We start from the raw sequence: 26,304 nt of genomic DNA, 5'->3' as shown, positions 1-26,304 counted from the left end.
AAAAGTAAGGTTTTTAAAACTTCAAAAATCAGGCAATTCCTCTGTTTAATATAGAAACTTTCTCAGAGTAAGAAAAGTTAGGGCTGCCATCATAACATAGTACAGACTGGGTGGTTTCAACAACAGAAATTAATTTTCTCACAGTTCTGGAGGCTGGAAGACCAACCTCGACGTGCTGGCAGGTTGGCTTTTGGTGAGGACTCTCCTTAGCGTGCAGACGGCCCCCTTCTTGCCGTCTCCTCGCATGGCCCTTTCACTCTGTGTCACACTCCTGGGGTCTCTTCCTCTTATAAGGATACCGGCCCCATCAGATGAAGGCCATGCTCTTCTGACCTTTAACATTTAATTATCTCCCTAAAGGCCCTATCTCCAAACAGTCACATTAGGGGGTTAGAGCTTCAACCTGTGTTTTATTTTTTTGGGGTGGGGAGGGGAGCACAACTCACTTTATAACAAATATACCTGTGGATAAAGAAATCTGAAATTTATAGGGATGTCTTGCAGAGTACATACAGGTTCAGTTATGTTATCAGTAGTAGCAATAATAAATATTCTTTAGTACTTTGCAGTTTATAAACCATGCTCATTTATACTATATCTCAAGTCAGTCAGGAGAAGGCAATGGCACCCCACTCCAGTACTCTTGCCTGGAAAATCCCATGGATGGAAGAGCCTGGTGGGCTGCAGTCCACGGGGTCTCTAAGAGTCTGACACGACTGAGTGACTTCACTTTCATTTTTCACTTTCATGCACTGGAGAAGGAAATGGCAAGCCACTCCAGTGTTCTTGCCTGGAGAATCCCAGTGACGGAGAAGTCTGGTGGGCTGCCGTCTATGGGGTTGCACAGAGTCGGACATGACTGAATGGACTTAGCAGCAGCAAGTCAGTCAAATATCACTTCATCATTGAGGCTTCTCTGAATAGCACCTCCACCATATCATGTGCTATCATGTTTGTGTACTAGGTCCCCCAGTCACTGTTCTCTAACTTTTTATGTGGCTTTACTTTTTAACACTTGTCATCATTCATTATATTTATTTAATTAGTGAGCTATTGCTTGTCTCCTTCACTAGAAAATGCTTCTTGAGAGCAGAGACTGTGTGTTTAGTGCACTATTGCATTCCAACACTTAGATCAATGCCTGGCCCATAGTAAGTGATTAATAAATTGTTACATGAAAGAGGAAGTTAATATGAAAGAGCTTCCATGAAGGAGGAAGCTCCTGACCTCTCCTGGTCACAGGAGAGGGCTTCTGATTTCCCATCCTATACTCCATCTGGTGTCAAAAAATCACATCCTTTGCAATTCATGTTGTCTTAGATGATTAGATAAAATATGTTTTTTGAGAAGGAAAAGCTTCACTGTGATATAATTCACATACTGAGTGCTGAAGAATTGATGCTTTTGATTTGTGGTGTTGGAGAAGACTCTTGAGAGTCCCTTGGACTGCCAGGAGATCAAACCAGTCCTAAAGGAAATCAACCCTGAATATTCATTGGAAGGACTGATGCTGAAGCTGAAGCTCCAGTACTTTGGCCACCTGATGTGAAGAGCTGACTCATTGGAAAAGACCCTGATGCTGGGAAAGACTGAAGGAAGGCAGGAGGAGAGGGGACAAGAGAGGATGAGATGGTTGGATGGCACCATTGACTCAATGGACATGAGTGTGAACAAGCTCTGGGAGATGGTGAACAACAGGGAAGCCTGGTGTGCTGCAGCCCATGGGGTCGCAAAGAGTCTGATACGACTGAGTGACTGAACAACAACAATACTTATTCCATTTAAAGTACACAATTCAATGGTTTTTAGTATATTCACAGAGTTGAGCAATCTTTTCTACAATAAATTTTTGAACATTTTATCACCCTAAAAAGAAACTCAATACCCTTTAGGTGACCTGCCTTGATTTCTTGAATATCCCCGGGCAACTCCAAGTAACAGTAATCTACTTGAAATCCTTACTGACTTGCTAATTAGTGTTAAAATATATATGACTTCTAAACTTTGTTGGAATTATTTCTAGATAGTTTATGTTTTCATAATCATTTCAGATGGAATTTATTGTTCTAGAGCTGTTCTGTCCAATACACTAGCCACTTACCACATGTGACAAAGAAGACTTGAAATGAGGCTGTTTCTTTTTCCTTTGTTTAAAATGGCTACCATTCATAACAGCATGGCTGACAACAGTCAACACATGGAAGCAACCTAAACGTACATCAACAGGTGAATGGATAAAGGTGATGGGCTACATATAAATAGAGGAATACAATATGCTTAGTTGCTCAGCCATATCCAACTCTTTGCAACCCCATGGGGTGCAGCCCACCAGGTTCTTCTGTCCATGGGGAATACTACTCAGCCATAAAAAAGAATGAAATAAGGCCATTTGCAGCAACATGAAAGGACCAAAAAGATTATCATACTAAGTGAAGTCAGACAGAGAAAGACACGTATCATATGATGTCACTTATCAAAACTAGGTTCTCAACTTCGTGTTTGGAGAGGGTGACCATGAAGAGAGTCAGTGGAGTGAAGAACAAACTTTCTGACTCTAGGATGTCCTTTTATTGTGATCTTAGGTCACTCTTATGACTTTAGACACATTTTATACATGACTGTGACAGAGGTTAAGAGTACTTTTGGTTATAATGACAAAAGTCACTTCATGCAGTTTAAAAACAAAAGGAAGTTGTTGGATCCACTATATGGAAGACAAGGAGAGAGAAGTTGGCTTCAAGAAGTGCTGAGTCCGGAACCTCAAGTGTTGACCTCACCTGTGCTGATCTGGCTGCTTCCTGTTTTCTCTCAGCTCTATTTGTCTCCAAATGTCACCTCCTTATTTCCCAAAGCAGAAGTGTTTTCTCCTTACAGCACAACACATGGCCAAAGATACCTTTCTGGTTTCACAAAATTTCCAAGAGTGAGGAGTCTCTCTCTTTTTCTCATAGTTATAAAAATCCTAGGGAAGACCTCTGATTGGCTTCAATGAATTACACCCCCACCTCACTAGCCAATCACTAGTCAGGGAGGTGACACATGAATCATGTGTTCATCCCTGTGTTCAAGGGAGATGAACCTCCAGAAAGAGGGTGTAAAATGAACAGAGAGGGGGCAGTAGAAATAAAGAATCTGAAAGTGTCAGCTGTTAATCATAGACATACAGATATTGAAATTTTAGTTGCAGAGTGAATATTCTGGTCATTTCCTCCAGTCCTCCATTTTATGGATACAGAAGGGTAGACCCCAAAAAGTTAAGGAACCTATTCAAGGTCACAGAGCTTTTATAGTAACAGAGTTGAAACTAGGAAGTCAGCTGAGAAGACTGAGCCCCTGATGTGTCCACAGTGTTGTGCTCTGCATGCTGGCCAACTCCATTCCCATCGCCCATGAAGTGTAAGTTAATACACAGGCTCCTCTGATAAAGATCTTGCACTAGAATGGCAATAAAGGCAATGAGCTGAGTACCTACTTTGCGCTGGGCACTTTGTATGTTTATTTTGAAACTTCACCATCACCTTGAGTGGTTGGTACTATTTTTCCTATTTTGCAGGTAACAAAAATAGAAACCTGGAGAGGTTGACTGGCTCCCTGAGGCCACACAGTTAGATGTCCATGTGATGAAACTCATGTCAGATGCTACAGCTCACACTGATTCCATAATACCCACTGCCTCCCTTCCTAGGCATCAAAGCCTCCTTCACTAAAAACAAGAATAGACCTAAAGCAGGGGGCATCTAAGGGAAGATTTTGTTGTCATATTTTTTGCCAAATGGGTGCTGCTTCTTGGCAGTCACTTTGAAAACAACTTAAAGAGGAAGACTGGGGAAAATAGTTTAGATGGAATAAAAAGCCGCCCCTGCAGTTGAGGAAAAGGACGGTTTGGGGAGGGTGGAGAGGGTGTGGTGGAAAGATGGAGATCTTGTTGACTCCCATGTCAGATCCCCTGGGGAGTTAGGCTGTTTCCCGCTCAAAGCTCCCCTCCAGAGCATGAACCATCAACCTCATGGTGTAAGAGCACAAGACCTATCGTTTCTTGTGCGGTTGCCGGTGTCAGGATAATGCTGTTCATCTGAATAAGGATGAATAAACTACAACTAACTGAGCTTACAGAATTTCCTTTTGTCCTCTCAAAAGCTGATGAGGTCAAGAACTTTCACGGGACCTGGAGACGTAGCAAAGTGAAGACCTTTGTTCACAGCTGAGCAGTCGTTTCCCATCATGCTTCCGGGTCTCTCTTGTGTCTGTCCCCACCTCATCCCCAACTATGTGCTTCCGACGCTGCGCCTGTGCTCCAGCTGAGCCCTTGCCCAGAATGCCAGCATCACGCCTTCTGTTCACGGTCATCCATCAAAGCTCAGATGAGATCCCCCATCCTGGGGGGAAACACATCTGTGACCACTTTAGCCCACAGAACGTTTTCCCTCCTCTGATGCCTTAAAAAAAACTTCTCTGAACTTTATTAGGAACTTATTACACATATCTTGATTTATTTAAGTTACTGCTTCACATAAAAAAACCATACACACAATTTTAAAATACTTCTCAAAATAGTCCCCAGAAGGTCACCATTTGCTAGTTGTGCAACTCTGTTCAGTCACTCTCGGAGCCTCAATTTCCTCAGCCCCCAAATGGAGACAATCTTAGCAAGCCCTTGATGGCTGGCAGGGTTCTTGTGAGGCACTCAAACATTGAATGGGGAAATGTTTACTGTAATTCTCTAGCCTAGGGACTGGGAAGCCAAATCCTCACAGGATTTAGGCAGCTAATGTAAATGAGAGAAGGCCAAAGTGAGGCAATAGAGGCTGGTGGGGATTGTGGTAGACTGTGGTACCTGGAGACCACATGATTCATCTAAAGGGGACAGTCATTTCCTACATCTAGACAGCTGTTGCCACGTAGCAACAAGGCAGAACCTCTGCTGCTGGAGCTTCATTTTTGAAGAGAAGTCAGAAATATAAACATTTTATAACATTTCTTCATTTTTGAAACATTGTTATGCCAAACAAAACCCAAAATCTTTGTGATAGGAAGCCTGTATGTAACTCTACGCTATGTATATGTGTATTGCTCCAAACTACAACGGGCATCTGGATTGCATGTCTGCGTTATTTTCTGTGTTTTCTTCAATTTGTGCTTTGTGAGTCTATGTTTTTTATTCGTTATTTTGTTATTTTTTGTTTTCCTCAATAAGACTGTAAAGTTTTTGTGGGCAATTCATATCTTCTGTATTTAAACCCAATTAATCTCGGTAAATGGTACTTGCTTGTTTGTCTAGATGTATGGCTCTTAAATTTCAGCATGGGTCAGTGTTAATGGAGTTGCTTGTTAAAAATGCTGATTTGCCGCAGCAATTCCACTGCAAGGTATACACCCAACAGAAATGTGTACAGATATTCATCAGAAGACATCCACTAGGATATTCATGAAGCATTATTCATAATAGCTGCAAGTTGAAAGCAATCCAATAGCCCATCACCAGTCTCAGAATAAATCTAAAAATTATGATAATATTTATAATAAAAACACAGTGCAATGAAAATGAATAAACTGCAGCAACATGTAGCAACATGAACGAATCTCAAAAATCATAATAGTGAGTATAAGAAGCCAGAAAACAAAAAATACAGTTTACACTTACATATATAAATAAATCCACCTGCAATGTAAGAGACCTCATTTTGATTCCTGAGTGAGGAATATCTTCTGGAAAAGGGATAAGCTACCCACTCCTGTATTTTGGGTTTTCCTTGTGGCTCAGCTGGTAAAGAATCTGCCTGCAATGTGGGAAACCTAGGTTCGATCCCTGGGTTGGGAAGATCCCCTGGAGAAGGGAAAGGCTACCCACTCCAGTGTTCTGGCCTGGAGAATTCCATGGGCTACATAGTCCATGGGGTTGCAAAGAGTAGGACACGACTGAGCGACTTTCTCTTTCTTTCATATAAATACAGAGATTGGCAAAACCTCATCTGTAGGTTATAAGTCAGGATAATAGGAACTGCTAGAGAGAGGCAGTGACAAAGGGAACCAGGTGGGGGAGAGGGATTGATAACTTAGGGCTTTGGGATTAACCAATACACAGTACTAAACATAAAATAGATAAAAAACAAGGCCCTACAGTATAGCACAGGGAATTATATTTAACTATACTCAGTATCTTGTAATAACTTATAATGGAAAATAATCTGAAAAAGAAAATATATGTATATATTTTGAATTGCTTTGCTGTACATACGAAAAAACGATGCTATAAATCAACTATACTTCAACAACAATGACAGAAACGTTAAAAGAAAAAGGAACAGGACACTTCTGGGGTTCTGGCAATACTGCTGATTACATGGATGTTTGAAAATTCATTGAGCTGGACACTTACTTGTACTTTTCTTCACATTAACATTGCAGAGAAAAGTTAAAATGCTAATTCCAGGGCCTCACTCCAGACCAACAGAACCACTCCCCAGACACTACCAGTGGGAGTCAGCAGAGGCCTCCCCCTTTGAGAAAGCCGCTGCACTAGAAGGACCACACATTTCCTCTTCCAGAGGCTTTCTAGAAGCACTCTAGGCTAGGCCCCCAGCACCTGCCTTTCCTACTTTCCCCTGTATGTTCCCATGTTTTACTAGAAATAAAGAGTGACATAAAATTAAGAGGCATTATGGGTGTGTTCAAACAGTGGCACTTGAGGCAACAGAGAGAGAGACAGTTCTGATGATGTGCCAGCTTATAAAATATAGCTAAATAAAATTAAATGTTTATGGGCTGAATAATGCGCCACATCCCCAGGGTGAAAAAGTCAAGTGTTCACCGTTGTTGAATGTCAGCTGAATCCTGGTCTCCCTGGGAGGAATGAGAGCTGGATGGAGGCCAAAAGGATGTGGGGCATTCACTGGAAGGAAAAGGGGAGATTCTGAGACTGGGGCAGGAACAGGGAACGCACAGCACTGGAGAGGTTTTGGGAGCTGTGCTTTCAAGCTTAGTTTTTGTCAGTGTGAAAAAGCTGAGGCTGAGAGGTGATTCAGATGACAGATATTTACATTCTGTGCTCTAGCATTTAAGAATTCTGAAATCAACGGAATGTCATAGGGAAAACGGAACGAATCCTTTAACAAGCTACACGAAGACGAAGACTGTTATCAGCTTCATCTTTGAAGCCTCAGCTCCTGGCACCATGCTTGGCACATCTGCTGCTGCTGCTGCTAAGTTGCTTCAGTCGTGTCCGACTCTGTGCGACCCCATAGATGGCAGCCCACCAGGCTCCCCCGTCCCTGGGATTCTCCAGGCAAGAACACTGGAGTGGCTTGCCATTTCCTTCTCTAATGCATGAAAGTGAAAAATGAAAGTGAAGTTGCTCAGTCGTGTCCGACTCTTAGCGACCCCGTGGACTGTAGCCCACCAGGCTCCTCCATCCATGGGATTTTCCAGGCAAGAGTACTGGAGTGGGGTGCCATTGCCTTCTCCTGGCACATCAGAACACTCAGTGAATTCATTTATTCAATACCTATTTTGAATACCTATTCTAGTTTAGGTACCATTCTTAGAAGTTGAGACAAAACAGACAGAAGTCCCTTCCAATGGCTTCTGCCTCACTCAGAGTCTAAGCTGAGGTCTTCACAGTGAGTGACCACAAGCCTGAACCAGTGGCCAGTAAGCTTATAATCTTATATTTAACCTAAGTATGTGCAGGCCTGCAATTCTGTTTTATGCATCATTGTCAAACTTGAAATAAAACTGTTTTAAGAAGAGAAAGTTTCTTTACAGACTTAGAGAATGAACTTATGGTTGGTTGCCAGGGCTAAAGGTCGGGGGGAGGCATCATTAGGGAGTTTGGGAGTAACATGTACACACTGCTATATTTAGAACAGATAACCGAAAAGGACAGGAACTCTGCTCAATATCATGTATGGATGGTGAAAAAGTTTGTCCAGGTTTTTTAAGCTGATTCAGGAAAACCTGAATAAAGTCTCTGGCCAATCCAGTAACAACTTAAATGGGAAAAGAATTTGAAAGAGAACAGATATATGTATAACCGCATCACTTTGCTGTACATATGAAACTAACCAACACTGTTAATCAACTGTAATCCAATAAAAAATAAAAAGGTTAAAAAAAAGGAAACTTTCTTAAAATTACAGGCCAGCCTCCTCTATCCATGGAATTCTCCAGGCAAGAATACTGGAGTGGGTTGCCATTCCCTTCTCCAGGGGATCTTCCCAACCCAGGGATTGAACCTGGCTCTCCTGCATTGCAGGTGGATTCTTTACCATCTGAGCCACCAGGGAAGCCCGTTTTAAAATTAACTCACCATAAAAAAGAAAATTCTTTTGCATGACTTTGATCAGTTTTTCTTTAAAAAAAAAAATTTTTTTAGTTTAAAAGGAACTTCAAAAGAAAAGAGTATCTAGATACCATCCAAAGTCATCTTGTACATTCCCCGGGGCCACAGGTACAATTTACTTAGAGAACTCTGGAAGGACACCAGGGATGGAGGGGAATGCTTTTAGGATGGTATCTCCTGCTGGCACTTCTGTCAAAAGGCTGGGGCAAGATTGTAGCCTGTTGCCTGGGGCACAGAGACGGCAGCAGATGGAGAAAGGAGCTGGTTCCTTCCAGGAAGCCTGAAAATAGACAGGTTGGTGCCAAGCTCTGCAATGTTTATATAAGAAAGGAAACCTCATTGTGCAAAGGACAACTTTTGTCTACAGAGACCTGGCAAACAATTAAAGTGGTTGTCAAGCTGTGGGGCTTGGAGTCTTCAAAAAGGAGCAGATCTACAGGGTTTAAGATTTGTATTCCAGGACTGTAGGAGTACCACTCTGAATACACAATTCACACAGGTCTGGCTAACTCTTCCCAGGTCCTATTGCTTTTTCTCTGCTTTCTTGAGTTATTACTCAGATATTTATAAAAAGGGAGCATAACATTTGGCTGAGATCCATCATCGTTCAGTGCAATCAACTTAACACTAAGCCCTGCAATATTCTGTAATACTGATTTTGTTAAGTAAGTGAACAGAGATTAGTGAGAACCAGACAGAATTACAACCAACAGCAACTTATTATTAAGCCTTGAGCCTTGTTAAAGAGTTATTACTGTTAACTTATGCCCTGTGACTCTATGAAACAGGGATCTTCTGAGCCCCACTTTCAGGATGAGGGAATACAGTAAATTTAAGGAACTTGCCTGGTGTCACATGACTACTGGATTCAAATCCTGACATGCCTCAACTTAAAGTCCCAATAGGCAGATGTTCAGACAACAGAGTTTTAAAGACAAGAGGAAAACTACAAGGCTCTGAAAAAGGCTGGTCTATCCAGGGCATATATGGAAACAGAATTTAATGGTATCTATCTGGAACTGATTTGACTGAGTTAAGAACGTACATGAAACAGAGCTGTACACAATACTAGACCAACCATGGGGTCCACATCTAACAATGTGGGGGAATCATTAATGCTGGGAGACAAGGATGCGTGTGTTGGTAATTAGCTTCTCTGGAATCAGTGACACACTTGCCGTGGGTCTCAAGTATCATGCCACTGCTGTCTTGGGAAGAGTGTGCACCAGTCACCTAGCTGTGCCTCTACACAATGGTGGAATTCTGGAAGACTGGGGAGAGAATTGTTAGTCCATTTCCATATTAGTCACTCCCACAAAGCATCCACTTGGCTGTCAATTTCAACTTTGGAAAGACGGTCATGTGTGGAGGAAAGATTCCAATATGAACATTGTCATCAGAACCTTGGCCTTCACAAATGTAACACTTCATGGTGATGAGGATGATGGCAGGGCTGGTTAGGTCGCAGACACTATTCTAGGCATTTTTTCATGACTCATATGACCTCTTAGGTCACCACAATTAACCCCATTTTACACATGAAGAAGGTGAAGCAGAGAAGTAACCTCATCCAGACTCACACACCTACCACCTGGCAGAGCTTGAATTCAAACTAGGACAGGATGTCCTCACAATTTCAGTCCTCCTGAGTCACTGAAGACTCAAGATGTAGACTCACGTGTCATTCGTCAGAGGCATGAACTGAAATACATTTGCTATAAGGGACTTAGTGCCAGAAGCTAAACATTTAGGTAGTGACTGAGCCCAGCTCACTGACCAATATCTGAATCTCAGAAAAGTTCTGCTGTTTTCTGGTTTACTGAATGTGGACTTTTTTGGGAAAGTTACAAAACACGGTAGATTTAATAATTATGCTTTTAACTACAAGTGACAAGAATACCAAGTAATAGCAGTTTTTAAAGTAAAGACAATTTTCTCAAGCAACAGTAAGTCTGGAGACAAGTGTGTGTTAGTGATGTCTCCCCTCATGGACCTGAGATAGTTGCAGTGTTTCCAAGCATCCCATCTTACACCCTAGCATTCCCCGCCCCCCTCCAAAAGAGGTGGGGCAAAAAAAATATTGCCTCTTTTAAGGAGGAAAATTACTTTCCAGAAGTTCCCCTACCTCCTTCCTGCCACATTTCACTGTCTAGAACCATGTCACTCTTCAACTCCTAGACCAGCATGTCTCAATCTCATTTGCTGACATCTGGGGCCAGATAACTCTCTGTGATGGGGAGCTGTCTTGGCATTGCAGGAGGTTGTGTAGCATCCCTGACCTCCACCCACTAGATGCCAGTAGCACCCTCCCAGTTACCATAACCCCAAATGCCTCCCAACATTGCCAATATCCTGTGGGTGTGTGTGTGGGTTTAAAACTCTCTGGGTTGAGAACCATTGCCATAGACTAATGACAGGTAGAGAGAAAGGGATAGTCACAGCTGGCTCAGACCAATCATGGTGCATCCCCCAAGGCTGGGCACATTGCTGCCTTTGGAGTCTGTCTGAAGGAGAAGGGGTGATAGCTTTGGGTTTGGCAACTGTTTCCCTGAGAAGGAGGTTTTCCCTCTTCCCACGTACTTCACAAAGCATATCAGAGAGATGAGAGCCTCAGCAATATCTAATCTGCAGCTTTGGTGGCTACAGGAAAACAATCAGGACTCAGGGTGGTCTGTAGCCTTCTTACTTAGAAAATCTACACCAAGCTGTCTCTGTCTGAATGCATTCCTTTCTTTTTTTCTTGCCCCACCTCCCTTAAGGAAAAAAAAAGGACAAACCTATATTTGTCCAGGGATGTTTAGTAAACAAGGACTTCAAGCAGAAAATTCTTACATTTGTTCCCTCAATTATGGCTGCCTTGGACACTTAAAAATACATGTTGGTTAAAGTACAATTGGTCATTTCATGATGAGGACAGTCACTCCGTTGTAAATATGATTACTGGAGGGTGCAAGTTTTAAGGACAATAGCGAACACGTTTTGAGCATTTGCTATGTCCTGGGTGCTATGATAAATTTCAGGATGTGGATAAAGACTGTGAATTTGGTGTCAGGATTTGCTTTTACAAAAAGCCTCAGAAGTTCTATGACTTGCTGATTTGCACAGCCAGGACGATGAGGCACTAATCTCTGAACTCAGCTTGAATCATCACTCTTTGTTGTTTTAAAGCCATTTTCAAAAATTAAGATTACGTATCAAACCATTGCAAAAGACAAACTAGTCAATTTTATGTCTAAACACACATACACACACCAAACAAAAAACACCCCGAACTTTTAAACTGGATGTTTGACAACTATTGGTAAATTCTGTCAATTGGCAGCCCAAGGTCATTTCAATATTACGCTACCTATTTTTAAAAATTTCATCAATCTGATGTGGAAGATGGATTCAGAATTTTCAGCTCGAAAACACTGCCTGCATTTAAAGGGTTACAGGTGTGACTTCTCTGGGTTTTAAGAACTGTTCTTCAGATCATGGTTCTCATCAAAGTCACAGTCTACATTTTTGTAAACATGTTTAATAAGAAAAAAAATTAAATGGCAAAAACAATATGAAAGATCGCTCTAAATATGGAAACGGTGGAATGAATGTTATGTTGTAAAGGCGCTCACTTATGAAAACACTAATTAAAAAGCACACACTGTGTATCTTAGGGAAGGCAGATACTTCTTCAACGTTTTCCAAAAAAATTTTTTTCTACCATCCTTTAGTAGTAAGAATGAAAGAATATTGAGCATTCTCAAATGAGAACCCAACTTTCATATTAGAGAGAAAACCCAGAGTCAATATGAAATTAGTTATATTAAGGGCTACAGATTCCCATGAAGGTTGAAAACTAATCATAGTAAAAGAAAATTCTGTTAATCTCCTTAAAGCCCTAGAGGCATAAAAACTTCAGGAATTGATTAATTTTCTTTTGCTCAGATACTTTATAATGATTCAGCAAAACAAATACCTCAGCACTGAGTAACATTAAATTAGGAGCAGATCTGAACCTATCCCCCAAAGCCAACTTGCCTCAGAAGAGTCAGCAATATCAGGGTATGCTTCAGTGCAAAAGTTTATCCTGAATTGATTGGAGCAGAGGAAACAGAATCATATATATATATATATATATATATATATATATATATATATAAATATGAGTTTCGACATATAAACTCCTATTCCTCATCATATGGTCAGTGCACATCACCCCCCGCCCCCCCCCCCACTTTTTCAATGAAAACAAATCTGGTTCAAAATATTTCATTTGAAAACAAAGTCAATCAGATTTTGTAGAACTAAAAATAATAATAATAAATGCAGGGAGAGTGTACGTACAGACAGTTGATCCTCATTATCTGCGGTAGTTTTGTTCTAGAAAGTCATAGCAAACACTGAATTAGTGAATAGCAAGTCATCATTCCTTGGGGAAATCTATCCTGTGAGTCTCTGGCCATAATATTATTGTTAACACATAACCTTGTTTTCTGTATTTCTGTTTAAAAACATCTTACTTAATATATATTGCTGATTCTGTAAGGCACATCAGATAACAAACACTGAAGCACTCTGCTTGGGGGCCACTGTAAATAGCAAAACCACCAACTAAAAGCACAAAAATATGAAAAACATGGTGCTAAATGGACTGTGAAAAGGACACTTGTTCAGAGGCTGAGACTCAAACAGGCAGGTACAAGCGTCTTTGCTTGATCTTATCAGGAACTGTGCCTGATGGAGACTCAGATTTTTCACTGCTCTGCACACATTCGCAGATTAAGGCAAACATGCTGTGTATTGGTTTTGGGGTTACAAATAATGTCTAGTGAGTGGGTGAATTCACAAGTATGGAATGCATGAATAATGAACACTCAGTTTATGCATGCGCATGTGTGTGTGTGCGTGTTCAGTTGTATCCGACTCTTTTTGATACCATGGAGTGTAGCCTGCCAGGCTCCTCTGTCCCTGGGCTTTTCCAGGCAAGAATACAGAAGTGGGTTGCCATTCCCTTCCATCTCCAGGGGATCTTCCCAATCCAGGGATCGGACCTGAGTCTCCTATGTCTCCTGCACTGGCAGGCTGGTTCTTTGACTCTAGTGTCACCTGAGTTTCTGCAGAGATGTATAAAAAAAAATCTGTTCTCTGTTTACTGCAGGTAAATGGAGAGAAGCATTCTCTGTACCAGGTTTTAGTACAGTTCTTGGGTTTGCACTTCCAATCCTTGGGTAGGGAGCTGGTGGATTCTTAAAGAAAAAGACAGGCCAGGATGAATCACTGCCTAGGGCATAGGGGCTTCAGAGAGTGGGGAAGGGGAGGCTACTCTAGATTATGAATTGAGAGGGACATTAACAATCAAGCGCAGCACCTGGAGAAAGCAACTGTAAAAAGACACTTTTGAGAAAATCGGGGACATTCAAATACCAACTGGCTAGTACATGATGTTAAATAATCATAATCTGTTAAGTGTGATAATGGTAGTGCAGTTTTGTTGGTAAAGGTTCCGACATTTTAGAGATTCATACAGAAGTGCTAAAGGGTGAATGATGTTCTGAATGACAGGCATTCACTCTAAAATATTATGGAGAGAAAAAGAAAGAAGAACTGTGAAAAATGGCTGCCAAATTAGTTCTTTGACTAAAATTAACAGTGTGCTGCCTAAAGTACTTTTTGGAGCTATGGAGGGAGTTTAGTTCAATAACTCTATATAGTTGCTATTATTTAGAATAAGCATTAGTGTTGTAAAGAGAAAAGTAGAAATACGTTAAGAAACAGTTGGTAAGTAACAGCTTCCGCTGAAACCTCTTGAGATCTTTGAAGTGATTTGTGATTTCAAGACTCTATACAACAATACTCAGGAGCTGCCATAAACTGAGACCTAAAAGCTAAGAAAGGAAATGTGTTCCAGGCAGAGGGAACAGCATATACGAAGGCTCTACAGAGCACTGTGCATATGGTGATCTGACTCAGAGTGGTTCTGTGTACTGGGAATGTAGACTTCACAGCATATATACACTGTTAGGAGCATCTATTTCTGCTTTATTGACTATGCCAAAGCCTTTGACTGTGTGGATCACAATAAACTGTGGAAAATTCTTCAAGAGATGGGAATACCAGACCACCTGACCTGCCTCTTGAGAAACCTATATGCAGGTCAGGAAGCAACAATTAGAACTGGACATGGAACAGCAGACTGGTTCCAAATAGGAAAAGGAGTACGTCAAGGCTGTATATTGTCACCTTGCTTATTTAACTTCTATGCAGAGTACATCATGAGAAACACTGGACTGGAAGAAGCACAAGCTGGAATCAAGATTGATGGGAGAAATATCAATAACCTCAGATATGCAGATGACACCACCCTTATGGCAGAAAGTGAAGAGGAACTAAAAAGCTTCTTGATGAAAGTGAAAGAGGAGAGTGAAAAAGTTGGCTTAAAGCTCAACATTCAGAAAACGAAGATCATGGCATCTGGTCCCATCACCTCATGGCAAATAGATGGGGAAACAGTGGAAACAGTGTCAGACTTTATATTTTTGGGCTCCCAAATCACTGCAGATGGTGACTGCAGCCATGAAATTAAAAGACGCTTACTCCTTGGAAGAAAAGTTATGACCAACCTAGATAGCATATTCAAAAGCAGAGACATTACTTTGCCAACAAAGGTCCATCTAGTCAAGGCTATGGTTTTTCCAGTGGTCATGTATGGATGTGAGAGTTGGACTGTGAAGAAAGCTGAACGCCAAAGAATTGATGCTTTTGAAATGTGGTGTTGGAGAAGACTCTTGAGAGTCCCTTGGACTGCGAGGAGATCCAATCAGTCCATTCTGAAGGAGACCAGTCCTGGGTGTTCATTGGAAGGACTGATGCTGAAACTGAAACTCCAGTACTTTGGCCACCTCATGTGAAGAGTTAGCTCACTGGAAAAGACTCTGATGCTGGAGGGATTGGGGGCAGGAGGAGAAGGGGACGACGGAGGATGAGATGGCTGGATGGCATCACTGACTCGATGCACATGAGTTTGAATGAATTCTGTGAGTTGGTGATGGACAGGGAGGCCTGGCATGCTGCGATTCATGGGGTCTCAAAGAGTCGGACATGACTGAGCGACTGAAGTGAACTCAACTGAACTGAGGAACAATAGTTGATGGAATGGTTTGTGTGTTTGGGGTAGGTGGGGGTGGGGTATGTCTTTGCCTTACAAATGCTCTTTGGCCCAGGTTAAAGCCTAGAGCTTGGGCTCCAGAATTCTCACAAAGCAGATGGCAACCTGTCAAGGTTTGGAAGGCCCACCTCAAAGGTATCAGATGCTGTACATTTTCTCTCTGTGCCATAAATGTAAAAATATGGTTCTTATAGATATTCAGTTTTGGGCTTCCATGGTGGCTCAGTGGTAAAGAAACCTCCTGCCACTGCAGGAGCTACAGGTTCAATCCCTGGTCTGGAACGATACCACATGCTGAGAGGCCACTAAGCCTGTGTGCCACAACTGTGGAGCCTGCGCTCTAGAGCCCAGGAACTGCAACTACTGAGCCCATGTGCCACTACAGAAGCCCACATGCCCTAGAGCCTGTGTTTTGTAAGAAAAGCCGCCACTGCAATGTGAAGCCTATGCACCACAACTAGAGAGTATTCTCCACTCTAGTTGCAACTAGAGAAAAGCCTGCACAGCAAGGAAGATCCAGCACAGCCAAAAATGAATAAATAAATAAGATACTCAGGTTTGGCAAAGCAATAGTAACTATCCCAGTCCATACTATAGAGCACATTTGAGTTTATACATAAAGCTCTTCCTTCCAAGCATTCCTAAGCTTTGATTTTGCGTCTACAAGGTAGACACAGTGGGTATTCTTATTCCCAATTTTCAGAGTAGGAACCTAAGGTTCTGAAATGCCAGGTGTCTTGACCTGAGTCACCCAGTTAATGACTGGTGAAGCCAGGATGTGAAGTTGGGTCTCTTCCCACTAGATCATTCATAAAGCAGTAAGTTCATGAAAATGCTTATTCATCTTGTATGATTCTGTTGACAGTGAAAGCTGAGATTGTAAGATGGGTCCCCTCACAATCTTAGCCCCGGTAGTTCTCTACATTTCAGCACAGTGTCTAGTACACTGCAGCGGATTCCAGACCAACAGATTCTTGGGTCCTTCCATTGACCTTCTGCCTTTGCAAATAGTTGCTAGGATCTGTCAGATGGGTCTGATATTACATATTAATAGTGAAAACCACTGAGGTGATAAGAAAGAATTGCCTGTTGGCATTTCATAATAACTCATTCTCAGATTTAGAAGCTTTAGGTAACATGTTTCAGGTCTCCTTTCTTGTCCTTTTCTAACCAACATTTCATACAAACACACATGGGGTTTAAGAAGAGGGCAAGTCCACACTTGTACCCTACCTCAGAGCTGTCCATGGCTCCCTGTTTTCTAAGGCAGAAGTGGTAACATGATGAGTTTACAGACCAAATCCAGCCCTCAGGTTAAATCCGGCTCACTGACACAGGAGTGGGGCCCTCTGCCTTACTGGACCTTCACTGTATTTTCAATTTGAATTAGTTACTTTGGCCACCTGATGCAAAGAGCCAACTCATTAGAAAAGACTACGATGCTGGGAAAGATTAAGGGCAGGAGGAGAAGTCGGTGGCAGAGAATGAGATGGTTAGACGGCATCATCAACTCAATGGACATGAGTCTGAACAAACTCTGGGAGATGGTGAAGGACAGGGAAGCCTGGCATGCTGCAGTTCATGGGGTTGCATAGAGTTGGACACACCTTAGTCACTGAACAACAACCACTACCAAAATTTACAAAAAGGGAGAGTGGCATGTAGGGGTCTGGATGTCACCTTCTGTTGAATAATGGGAAGATCTGGCAAGGCTAGTCCTGTGTTCTCCCATGGTAACAATTGGCTGGAGTATGGAGTGGCCTCTTTGGGTAACTCAAATGCACTCCTATTTGCCACAGGTCCCACCATTCCTTGTTGTCCCTGGGCCACTGACTGATTCACATCAACTGCCTGGTGTTGGCATTCATGCACAAAACCTTAGGACGGAAGGGTCAAAGAATGTTTCCTTTGTCCTACATTCATGGCCCATGGCCCTCTAGCACTGGTCCCGATTCACTTCTCCCGCTTCATCTCCAGCACACTTTGAGCTTTATGCTTTGGCAATAAGGAGATGATTTGAATTTCCAGAAAACAGCATGTCTTTCCTTCCGTGTAATGTCCTTCACCCTTTTCTCAGTTCTGGGAAGCCATACTGAGCCTTCAAGTCTCAGTTTAGGTACCAACTTCTCCAGCAGGCATTCCCTGACGCTTAAGGTTGGATAAAGATCTCTTTATGTTACCCTACTTGCTTGTACCTCTTTAACTGATGATTTGAGATGACTGGCTTGTCCAGCTGTCTTCCCAGTTGGGAAGTTCCCTCAGCTACCCATACTCACTTCTGTATCCCAGTACCCACTGCAGGACCAAGCACATTTAGGAGAGGATACCATGAAAAGTCAGTCAAAGACTAAGGCAGGAGGTCTTGGGGGTCCCAGAATGAGAAACTTCTGTTGAGTCCAAATCCCTTTCTGTAGCCTTTCCTTCCTTTTCTCTCTGTGTCCATTTCAAGAGCCCCTGACTATGAAGGAAAAAAAAGAAAAACCCACTTGTTTTGGCTATACTGAGTACTGTGGACTTTAGATAGGAGATAACTTTTTAACAATCAAGTCTTCCTGTCTTTGCACACCTGCCTGAGGTCAAGGTGGGAGTGTAGGTCAGCCACTGGTGGCCTTCTGGCCCTGCTGGGGCAAGGCTGAGGAGACCACTCCCCAGGAAAGGGGCTCCTGGCAATCTGGGGGAGGGAACTACTTCAGAGATGCCAGCGAGAGGCCAGGATGGGTTAATAACTCTAATTGCTCACTGCAACTATTAATAATCACCCGTTATTTAGATATGAACTAATTAATTCACCACTAGTAAGTGGAGGTATTTAGACAGGAATTAAATACCTGCCTAAGGCCATCCTTCGAATAAAGGCAGGGAATGTGGTACTCTAATTTCGAGACTGCTCTAGGAAACTCACCTGGATGACAGGATCTGCTGAGGATGTTATTTATTACTTAGAAGAACATCCTCAGGGGGCTCCAAGGGAGACACTGATAGATTGCTACTTATCAGGAAGATAAGAGCTTTTCTTGGACAATGTGAATTATGCAGCTGATCCTGTCTCCCTTTTTGTGTGAATTGTTGGAAAGCTCAGAAGCGAATCTGTGACTTGCCTGATTAAGTCTTCATGATATTCATTTTTGGAATAAGCTTCATTCCCAGCTCCCTATTCTTATTTTTCTTTCTTTTGGTTTACCCATTTTTCTTTTAAAAAAGATAACTTTCCCATGCTGTTCTTCTATAAAAGTAACTCATTTTTAGAAAATGTAGAAAACATAGAAATACCAATATCAAATTAGTAAAAATTATTCACGGTCATACTTGGAGAGAAACACCGTTAATGTTTTAGTGTTCCCCCTCTTCTGTCCCCATGGTGCACATATTTTACAAAATGAAATCATGCCATATATAGTGTTTGAGAACTGTCATCCCCACTTGTTACCCATGCACTTCTCTGATTTAGTAGATGTCCCAAAATTTAGTCAGCCAATAGGATTGGTGAATTTTAGGCTGTTTATAAATTTCTCCATTCACAAAAAGAAACGTTTTCATAAAACACCCTTGTACCTGAATCTTTATGTACATATCAATCCTTCTTGCAATTAAAATTCTTAGAAATTCTCCTCAGCTTCTAAGTTATGTCATTCTTGCTTTACTTAGTGTATCCTGTTGATCACCCTTACTTTGTGGAACAAGCAGAGACATAATTAAGGAGAGAAAGTCAGACACGCCTAATCTCTAGTCCTCAGATTAGCAGAGGCTCAGCACAGCTATCCATCAGTCAACTGGGATTAGTGCATGGCCTTTACATTCAGTTTTTCTCTGAGGACTCAAGATAAAAAAACCAAGAGATGTTCTCTGTCTTCAAAAGGTTTAAATTCTACTAAGGGAACAGATGAGTGATAAGATGTGCACCAAGTTACCAAATACAAGATGGAAAAAAAATGTCTGTCAACAAGAAAGTAAGGTGGTATCTGAAAAGTGCAAAAGCAACAAGTCAGGAAGGCCGGTGGAGGCATTTAGCAGGTATTTACTGCACCAAGTGCTGTGTGTGAATACAAAGGAGATTAAGACAGTGAGGGGCTCAAGGTCTGTGGGGGTGAATGGGTAAAAGAGAAGGGGGTCCCACTGCAAAACAATGAGGTAAGTGTACCAGAGAAACACACAGGATGTTCTAGAAGCTTGGAGGTCAGCTTCTTAAAGCAGAAGAGGGGACTGAAATAGCCTTCCAAGAGTGTAGCCTAGAGAACACAGAGGAGAATGCCAGAAGAGAAGCAAGAGTGTCTTAGTAACAAACAGACCTTTAGCAGAGAGCAATGGACTCAAATCTTTGACTGTGACCCACTATAGATTCATTTTTGTATAGAAGTGATTTACAAGTCCATGTATCAATTCCTTCTTTAAAACAGGCAAAATACTCTCTTACTCTCTATCTTAATTCAGTAAAAGGGAGGAGGGTTGCCACCCACTCCATTGTTAGAACCCACTGGAGTACACTGACGGTTATCGCCTAAACTTGAAGTGGGCTTAGTGCCTGATAAACACAAATTAAATGGGGTGGTGGCTGAGACTCCAAGTCTGTGAAACAGATCAACCTGTCAGGAAAAAGCCCTCTTAGTATGAAAATCAAAGTGTGAATTGGTTTCCATTGTCCTGGAAAAGTGAGTCAAGAACTCGGTATTTTATTCTTTTGTGGGGTGTACCAAAAGCTGCCTCACTCTTTGTTATATAGAGCTAGTGCTTGGGAAGAATTGACCAGTTTTCATGTAAACTGCTCCCAATCTCTTTTAGAGGGATCCAGGCCTTGCAGAATGGCCCCTATGAATGGTGGGACAGGGCCACGGAGTCCCTAAAATAGTATAGTATTAGATGGGTAGCTCCGCTGGTGAAAAATCTGCCTGCTGTGTAGGAGACCCCAATTCAATTACTGGGTTGGGAAGTTCCCCTGGAGAAGGGATAGGTTACTGACTCCAGTATTCTCAGGCTTCCCTGGTGGCTCAGATGGAAAAGAATCTGCCTGCAATGCGGGAGATCTGGGTTCAATCCCTGGGTTGGGAAGCCTCACCTGGAGAAGAAAATGGCAACCCACTCCAATATTCTTGCCTGGAGAATCCCCATGGACAGAGGAGCCTGGCAGGCTACAATCCATGGGGTTGCAGCGTCAGACACGACTGAGCAATTAAGCACAGCACAGATTTATACTAATGATTAGGTCCAACTCTAATGGCTCAGAATCCAGAGTTGGGCTAATTTTGGCACAGGGTGTGGTTAATGACCTGAACTCCCCTGGGCTCAGTTATCTTGGCATAGTGGCTGTAATAAAGCTCCAAACGAGATGTCAACACATTGCTTCAGAAGGTGCTTGGATCAGTCAGAACCCGCTAAGTAATGGCATACCTGCAGGGGCAGGGACAGTCTTCAACAGCGTCCTCGTGTGTTCAGGAGAAGCAATGGCAGTAAGTGATCAATGTAGAGGTTCTTTGTTGAACAGGAGTAACTTCTTCCTGACTCAGGAAGATTCTGGGGTTCTTAGACAGTTGTTCATGTGGGATGATGTCTCAAACAAATGCTACAGAACATCCTGCTATTATGGCAAGATTAATTATATAAAAAAAGATGTGGCCAGATTTGAACTCTGAGTTTGGAGTCACGACAGTTGCCTGGGTCCATCTTACTGAGCCCTTATTCTTAAGCACGCCACCAGTGTTCTCCAAGTCTGGTCCCACGACCAGGAGCATCACCAGGGAACCTGATAAAAATGCAAATTCTCACCACTCCCTCCAACTCCCCAAAAACTGAATCAAAAGCTCTCGGGATGGGGCTTGACAAGTCTTATTTGACAAGCCCTCTGAATAATTCGAATCCCATTAAAGCCTGACAATTATTGCTTATTGGTCTCCCCCTCCCCACCTTTCTCTTCTTTAATCCTTTCTCTTCTTTAATCCTTCTAATCCTGTACCTACCTGGCTGGCTGCTGAAATCAAGACAATAGCTGAGACAAGTTCATTAGAAGTTGGGAGAGAGCACTAAGCCACTGCTGAAGACCTGGGACTTAGTTTGGTCCTGAGAGCTAGTAGAAGTTGACCAGGCAGAGGAAAGACAGGAGGGTAATTTAGGCGGAGGAAGAGAAGGGCATTAGTAGAGGGAGGGAGGGATGAGGCATGCTACAGGACAGGCAGGTAGCCGGTGCGGCTGCAGGGGAAAGCGAATCTTAGATAGATAGGCAACAAGGCTGCGGAGGCAGTTTAGGGTTAGACTAGGGAGGGCCTGAAATCTAGGTTTAGATGATAATGCTTTAGCTGCTACACAGTAAGGAGGCACAGGAGATTTTGAGCAAGGGAGATCTAACACGGCATTATTTTTGGGAAAACCTAAAGCAATAACATACTCAACTGTCACATACTCTGAGTTGTTTTTTCTTTCCTATTTTCTTCTTTACTCATCTGTTTTATTCTTTGAAGATTTTTAGTTATGGCTCACTGGCTACAGTTATGATTTAGTTGGGCTTCTGAGTCGGCTCAGTGGTAAAGAATCTGCCTGTCAACGCAGGAGAAACAGGAGATGCGGTTCGATCCCTTGGTTGGGAAGATCCTGGAGGAGGAAATGGCAGCCCACTCCAATATTCTTGCCTAAAAAGTCCCACGCATAGAGGAGCCTGGTGGGGTCACAAAGAGTCGGACAGACTGAGCACGCACACACACACCTATGATTTAGCTATGATTTCACTTCCCACCGAATGACTGGGTTCCAACCCAAGGTTTAAAAACACTGCATGAGAATATACTACTTTACAAAGAAAAAGCCAACTGATGGGAAATAGCAAGACAGAACAGATGGCATTTCAGCACATAATTGTTGCCAGCAGGTGAAAAGTGTCACGGTCAGGCATTTGGCTGACACGGCCAGCTCAATAATGACTGAGCCCATCTCTTCCCAAGTGTCTGCCTCCACTGTCTGGGCTCTTAACTGCTGAGCTGTGCTGAAGCATCTTCTGACCTTCTCACCAGAGCCATGTTCTCCTCAACGTGGTCTTCTCATTTGGAAGCTGACAGTAAGTGTGGCTATTATGTCTGGCCAAATTCTTTTCTCCTTCATGAATGAAAACTACTTTCACAAGTGAAGGGAAGAGGCGCATGTGAGGTATAGTGGATCCAGGATCTCCAGTTCTCAGCGGGGAGTGGGTTAGAGCCCCTCCTTACTTTGCTGAAGGCCGAGGGCAGCCCTGTTAGGAGGAGCATGAAGGTGAGTGCTATTCTGTTCCATTTTCAGGATGTGGATGTCTTGTCATCCTTTATACTCCAGCCACATGCTTGACCCTTTGTTTTATTCAAAATTTTATTATTTATTTTTACTTTTTAATTTTTGGGCCATGCTGTGAGGCTTGTGGAATCTTAGTTTGGGGACCAGGGATTGAACCTGCACCCTTGGCTCTGAAAGCTTGAATCCTTAATTGAGGTATAGTTGATGTACAATATATATGTCTCAGGTGTACAACACAGTGATACATAATTTTAAGGGTTTTACTCTGCCTATAGTTATTATAGAATATTGGCTATCTTCCCTGGGCTCTACTATTTATTTTTGTAGCTTATTTATTTTATACATAGCACTTTGTACTTCTTACTCCTCTACTCCAATCTTGCCTCTCCCTCTTTCCCTTTCCTCACTGGTAACCACTAGTTTGTTGTCTCTGTGAGTTCATTTCTTTTTTGTTATATTCACTAGTTTTCTATTTTAGATCTTGCATATAGGTGATACTACACAGTACTTGTCTTTATCTAACTTATTTCACTAAGTATAATACCCTCCAAGTCGATCCATATTGTTGCAAATGGCAAAACTGCATTTTTTTTTTTTTTTTTTTTTAAACGGCAGAATGTCCCGTTGTCTTCTAGAACTTGCCAAGCACCTCTCTGCTTCTGGGTCTTTGAAACAGTGCTCTTTCCCAGGTCTCAGCTGAGAATGTCCTCTGCTCAGAGTTGCCTTTTCTGACCACTGCAGGTAAGCAGCTCTCTACCACTGCCCTCTGATGAGTTCTGGCTCTTTGTCACATGCGTATTCGTTGGTTTACTTGACTGTCAGACTCATTGATAGAATGTAAGCTCTACAAAGGCAGAGAACAGGCCAGCTTGCCTTATTCATGAACCTCCTTCATGAATAGCACCTGGCCCTGGACTCTCAGTAGATATTTCTTGCACCACTGAAGACATCAGACTGGAGATCTTTCAAGATTCATGCCCATGGCGTGTACTTGGGTAAACTCTTTCCTGTCTGGGTCTCAGTTATCTCATCTGTGAAATGGCCTTGAGATGACCTCTAAGCTTCTTTCCAGCTCTGAAATTCCCCAGCTCTGTGATCTGACATTGGAAACGTTTGCACCCCACCCTGTGCTGTTATTTTGCTTTTATCACCCAAATGCTTCTTTAGAAAAGGGGGTGGGGTACTGCTACTAGAACCTTCATCCCTTTTTGGGCATTTGGGCAGTTTTCCAATTCTTGTAATTAGGTTAGAAAGTGGCATTAACTGAGTTATTGATTCTGGAGTTTGGGGCCTCTGTTGGTGAGACCAAACTCATAGGCTCACAGTTTGGTGTTATTTTTTTCTTTCTCTCTCTTTTTTTTTTTTTTTTTTTGAGAGGGGGGGATCATTGTGGGATTATAGGCCAGTCCCTGAATCAACAATTCTTTCAGCCTATAATAAAGCTGTATTTTTAAATTTTGCTTTTGACTTTAATTGCAGCCAGGCATGAAACGAGAGAATGAGGGTGCCGTTCCAGATGAGTGCACATTCAAAATCATTCAAACTCTACTTGGACGAGGAGAGGCAAATTAATAATGAGAACAAACAGGCCTTTGGAATTGGGCTTCCTCCTCCTCCCTTCTTTGTAAAATGGAATCCTTTTCCTAACAGTGATGAAGGAAAAAACACCAGAGTGAACACACTGCGGAAGGCACTGGCACAATTGGTTCTTTTGGTCTATGCAGACCTCAATGAAGTAAAGGCTAAACTATGTATGTAATAAAACCAGATAATTGAACATTCATTCATTCATTTCTTGAAACTTGTTTCTTTGGCTGTGCCATGCCATCTGGTGGGATCTTAGTTCTCTAGCCAGAGATTGAACCCGGGCCATGCCAAATCCTAACCACTGGACGGCCAGGGAATTCCCATACTAACTCGTTCTTTCTTTCTTTCTCTCACCCAACAAGTGTTTGTTGAACTCCTATCCTGTGCCAGATTTTAGACTGGGTATGCAGATAAAACAGTGAATAAGACAGATACAATTTTCAGCATAATACAACAAATACTACTCATAACAATAAAAATAACTGTTATTCATACTTAAGGCTTCCCTGGTGGCTTAGATGGTAACGAATCTGCCTGCAATGCAGGAGACCCGGGTTTGATCCCTGGGCCAGAAAGATTTCCTGGAGAAGGGAATGGCAACCCATTCCAGTATTCCAGTAACAATAACTGTTACTCATACTTAATAGGTTCATGATTAACTGCTTTTAATAAATTTTCTCAGTTAGTCCTCATGATATCTTTAGGAAGCATGGATATCTTTAGAGATGGGGAAACTGAAGCCCAGGGGAATTGAGTTGTTGAGGATAAAGTGGCTGGAAAGGGACCCACCGGGATGGCTCTGGAGGCTGCGTGCTTAAGCATAGTAGATTCAGGTGGTGAGCAAATGGATGGTTCAAATGTGATTTGAGAAGTGCTGAGCTAGCAGACAGAGAAAGGACTGGCTCATTTGAGAGCACTTCGAATGCAGAAATTGCAAGACCAGGTGATAACTTGAGTCTCCATTTTTCAAATCAGGCAGGAGACTAAACAACTTTGGCTGCTTATGATAAGAGGTAACTCTCCACTTTGTGCTGTGTGGACAAGGTTACAGGTGAGAAAATGAGGGAACCCTCTACCCCATGAGGTCATCTTCCCTGGTGGCACAAAGGATAAGAATCCACCTGCCAAAGCAGGGCACAAGGGTTCGATCCCTGCTCTGGGAAGATCCCACATGACCTGAGAGGAGCGACTAAAGCCCGTGTGCTACAGGTATGGCAGCCCAGAGGCCTAGACCTTGTGTCCACAACAAGAGAAGCCTGCACACCAAAACTAGAGAGCAGCCCCCGCTCACTGAAACTAGAGAGAGCCTGCTCATGGCAAACAAAGACCCAGCACAGCCAAAGATAAATAACTGAAAAAATTACCAAGAACAAAAAAGAAAATGAGGGAACCCTCTACCCTGTGAGGTCATCTTTTCTCAAAGACTCAAACTAAGTTGATATGAAAAACAAATGCACATCCATGTTTCAGTCTTTGCCATTGTAATTTACACCATTTTCAAAGTCCCTCCTAAGAACACCTCTGATAATTTACCATCAGCATCTAGTCTTCTCTCTTTTAAGTGGTGATTGTGAGTGATTTAGTTCACCATGTTTTGCTTCTGCCTTGACTACTGAGAAGTTCAGGGTGAATTTTTACACTCATAATAAATGTATTAGCCTAGGGGCCTGAGCCATGCTTTCTCTTCTTTAATTCCTATCATCTTCCACATGGGCCTTTTTTTTTTTTTTATTATAGGCATACAAATTTGTATAGGCCTCCAATGTTGTTTGGAAGAAGTGGTGTATAAAATGATAAATACAAATTACACATCTGAGAATGAGGTCACAAGATCTGGCTTCTAAACCAACTACATCCTCACCTATCACAGGTCCTGAGATTCCCTCATTAGACTCACTCTCTTTTGTTGGGGCATCTGTTTCACAAGACCCATGAGAAGCACACATATATTGTTTTGGATGGAAACTTTTTTGCATTTACTAGTAAG

General features: G+C 42.3%; 1 protein-coding gene and 1 long non-coding RNA gene across 3 annotated transcripts in view; one reads left to right on the top strand and one right to left on the bottom strand.

The window, feature by feature from the left end:
• LOC123330927 overlaps positions 1-26,304 on the bottom strand; it is a 435,096-nt gene that overhangs the window by 20,668 nt on the left and 388,124 nt on the right. The window lies entirely within an intron of this gene.
• On the top strand, positions 22,239-24,503 carry LOC123330929. Its single transcript, XR_006547212.2, has 3 exons — positions 22,239-22,521; positions 23,420-23,471; positions 24,210-24,503. It is a non-coding gene; the product is annotated as an uncharacterized LOC123330929 (long non-coding RNA).

This window comes from Bubalus bubalis, chromosome 21 (assembly GCF_019923935.1).
Source record: "Bubalus bubalis isolate 160015118507 breed Murrah chromosome 21, NDDB_SH_1, whole genome shotgun sequence".
NCBI classification, from domain to species: Eukaryota; Metazoa; Chordata; class Mammalia; order Artiodactyla; family Bovidae; genus Bubalus; species Bubalus bubalis.
Note: the sequence above shows the minus strand (reverse complement) of the source record. Positions and strands in the feature narration are given on the sequence as shown.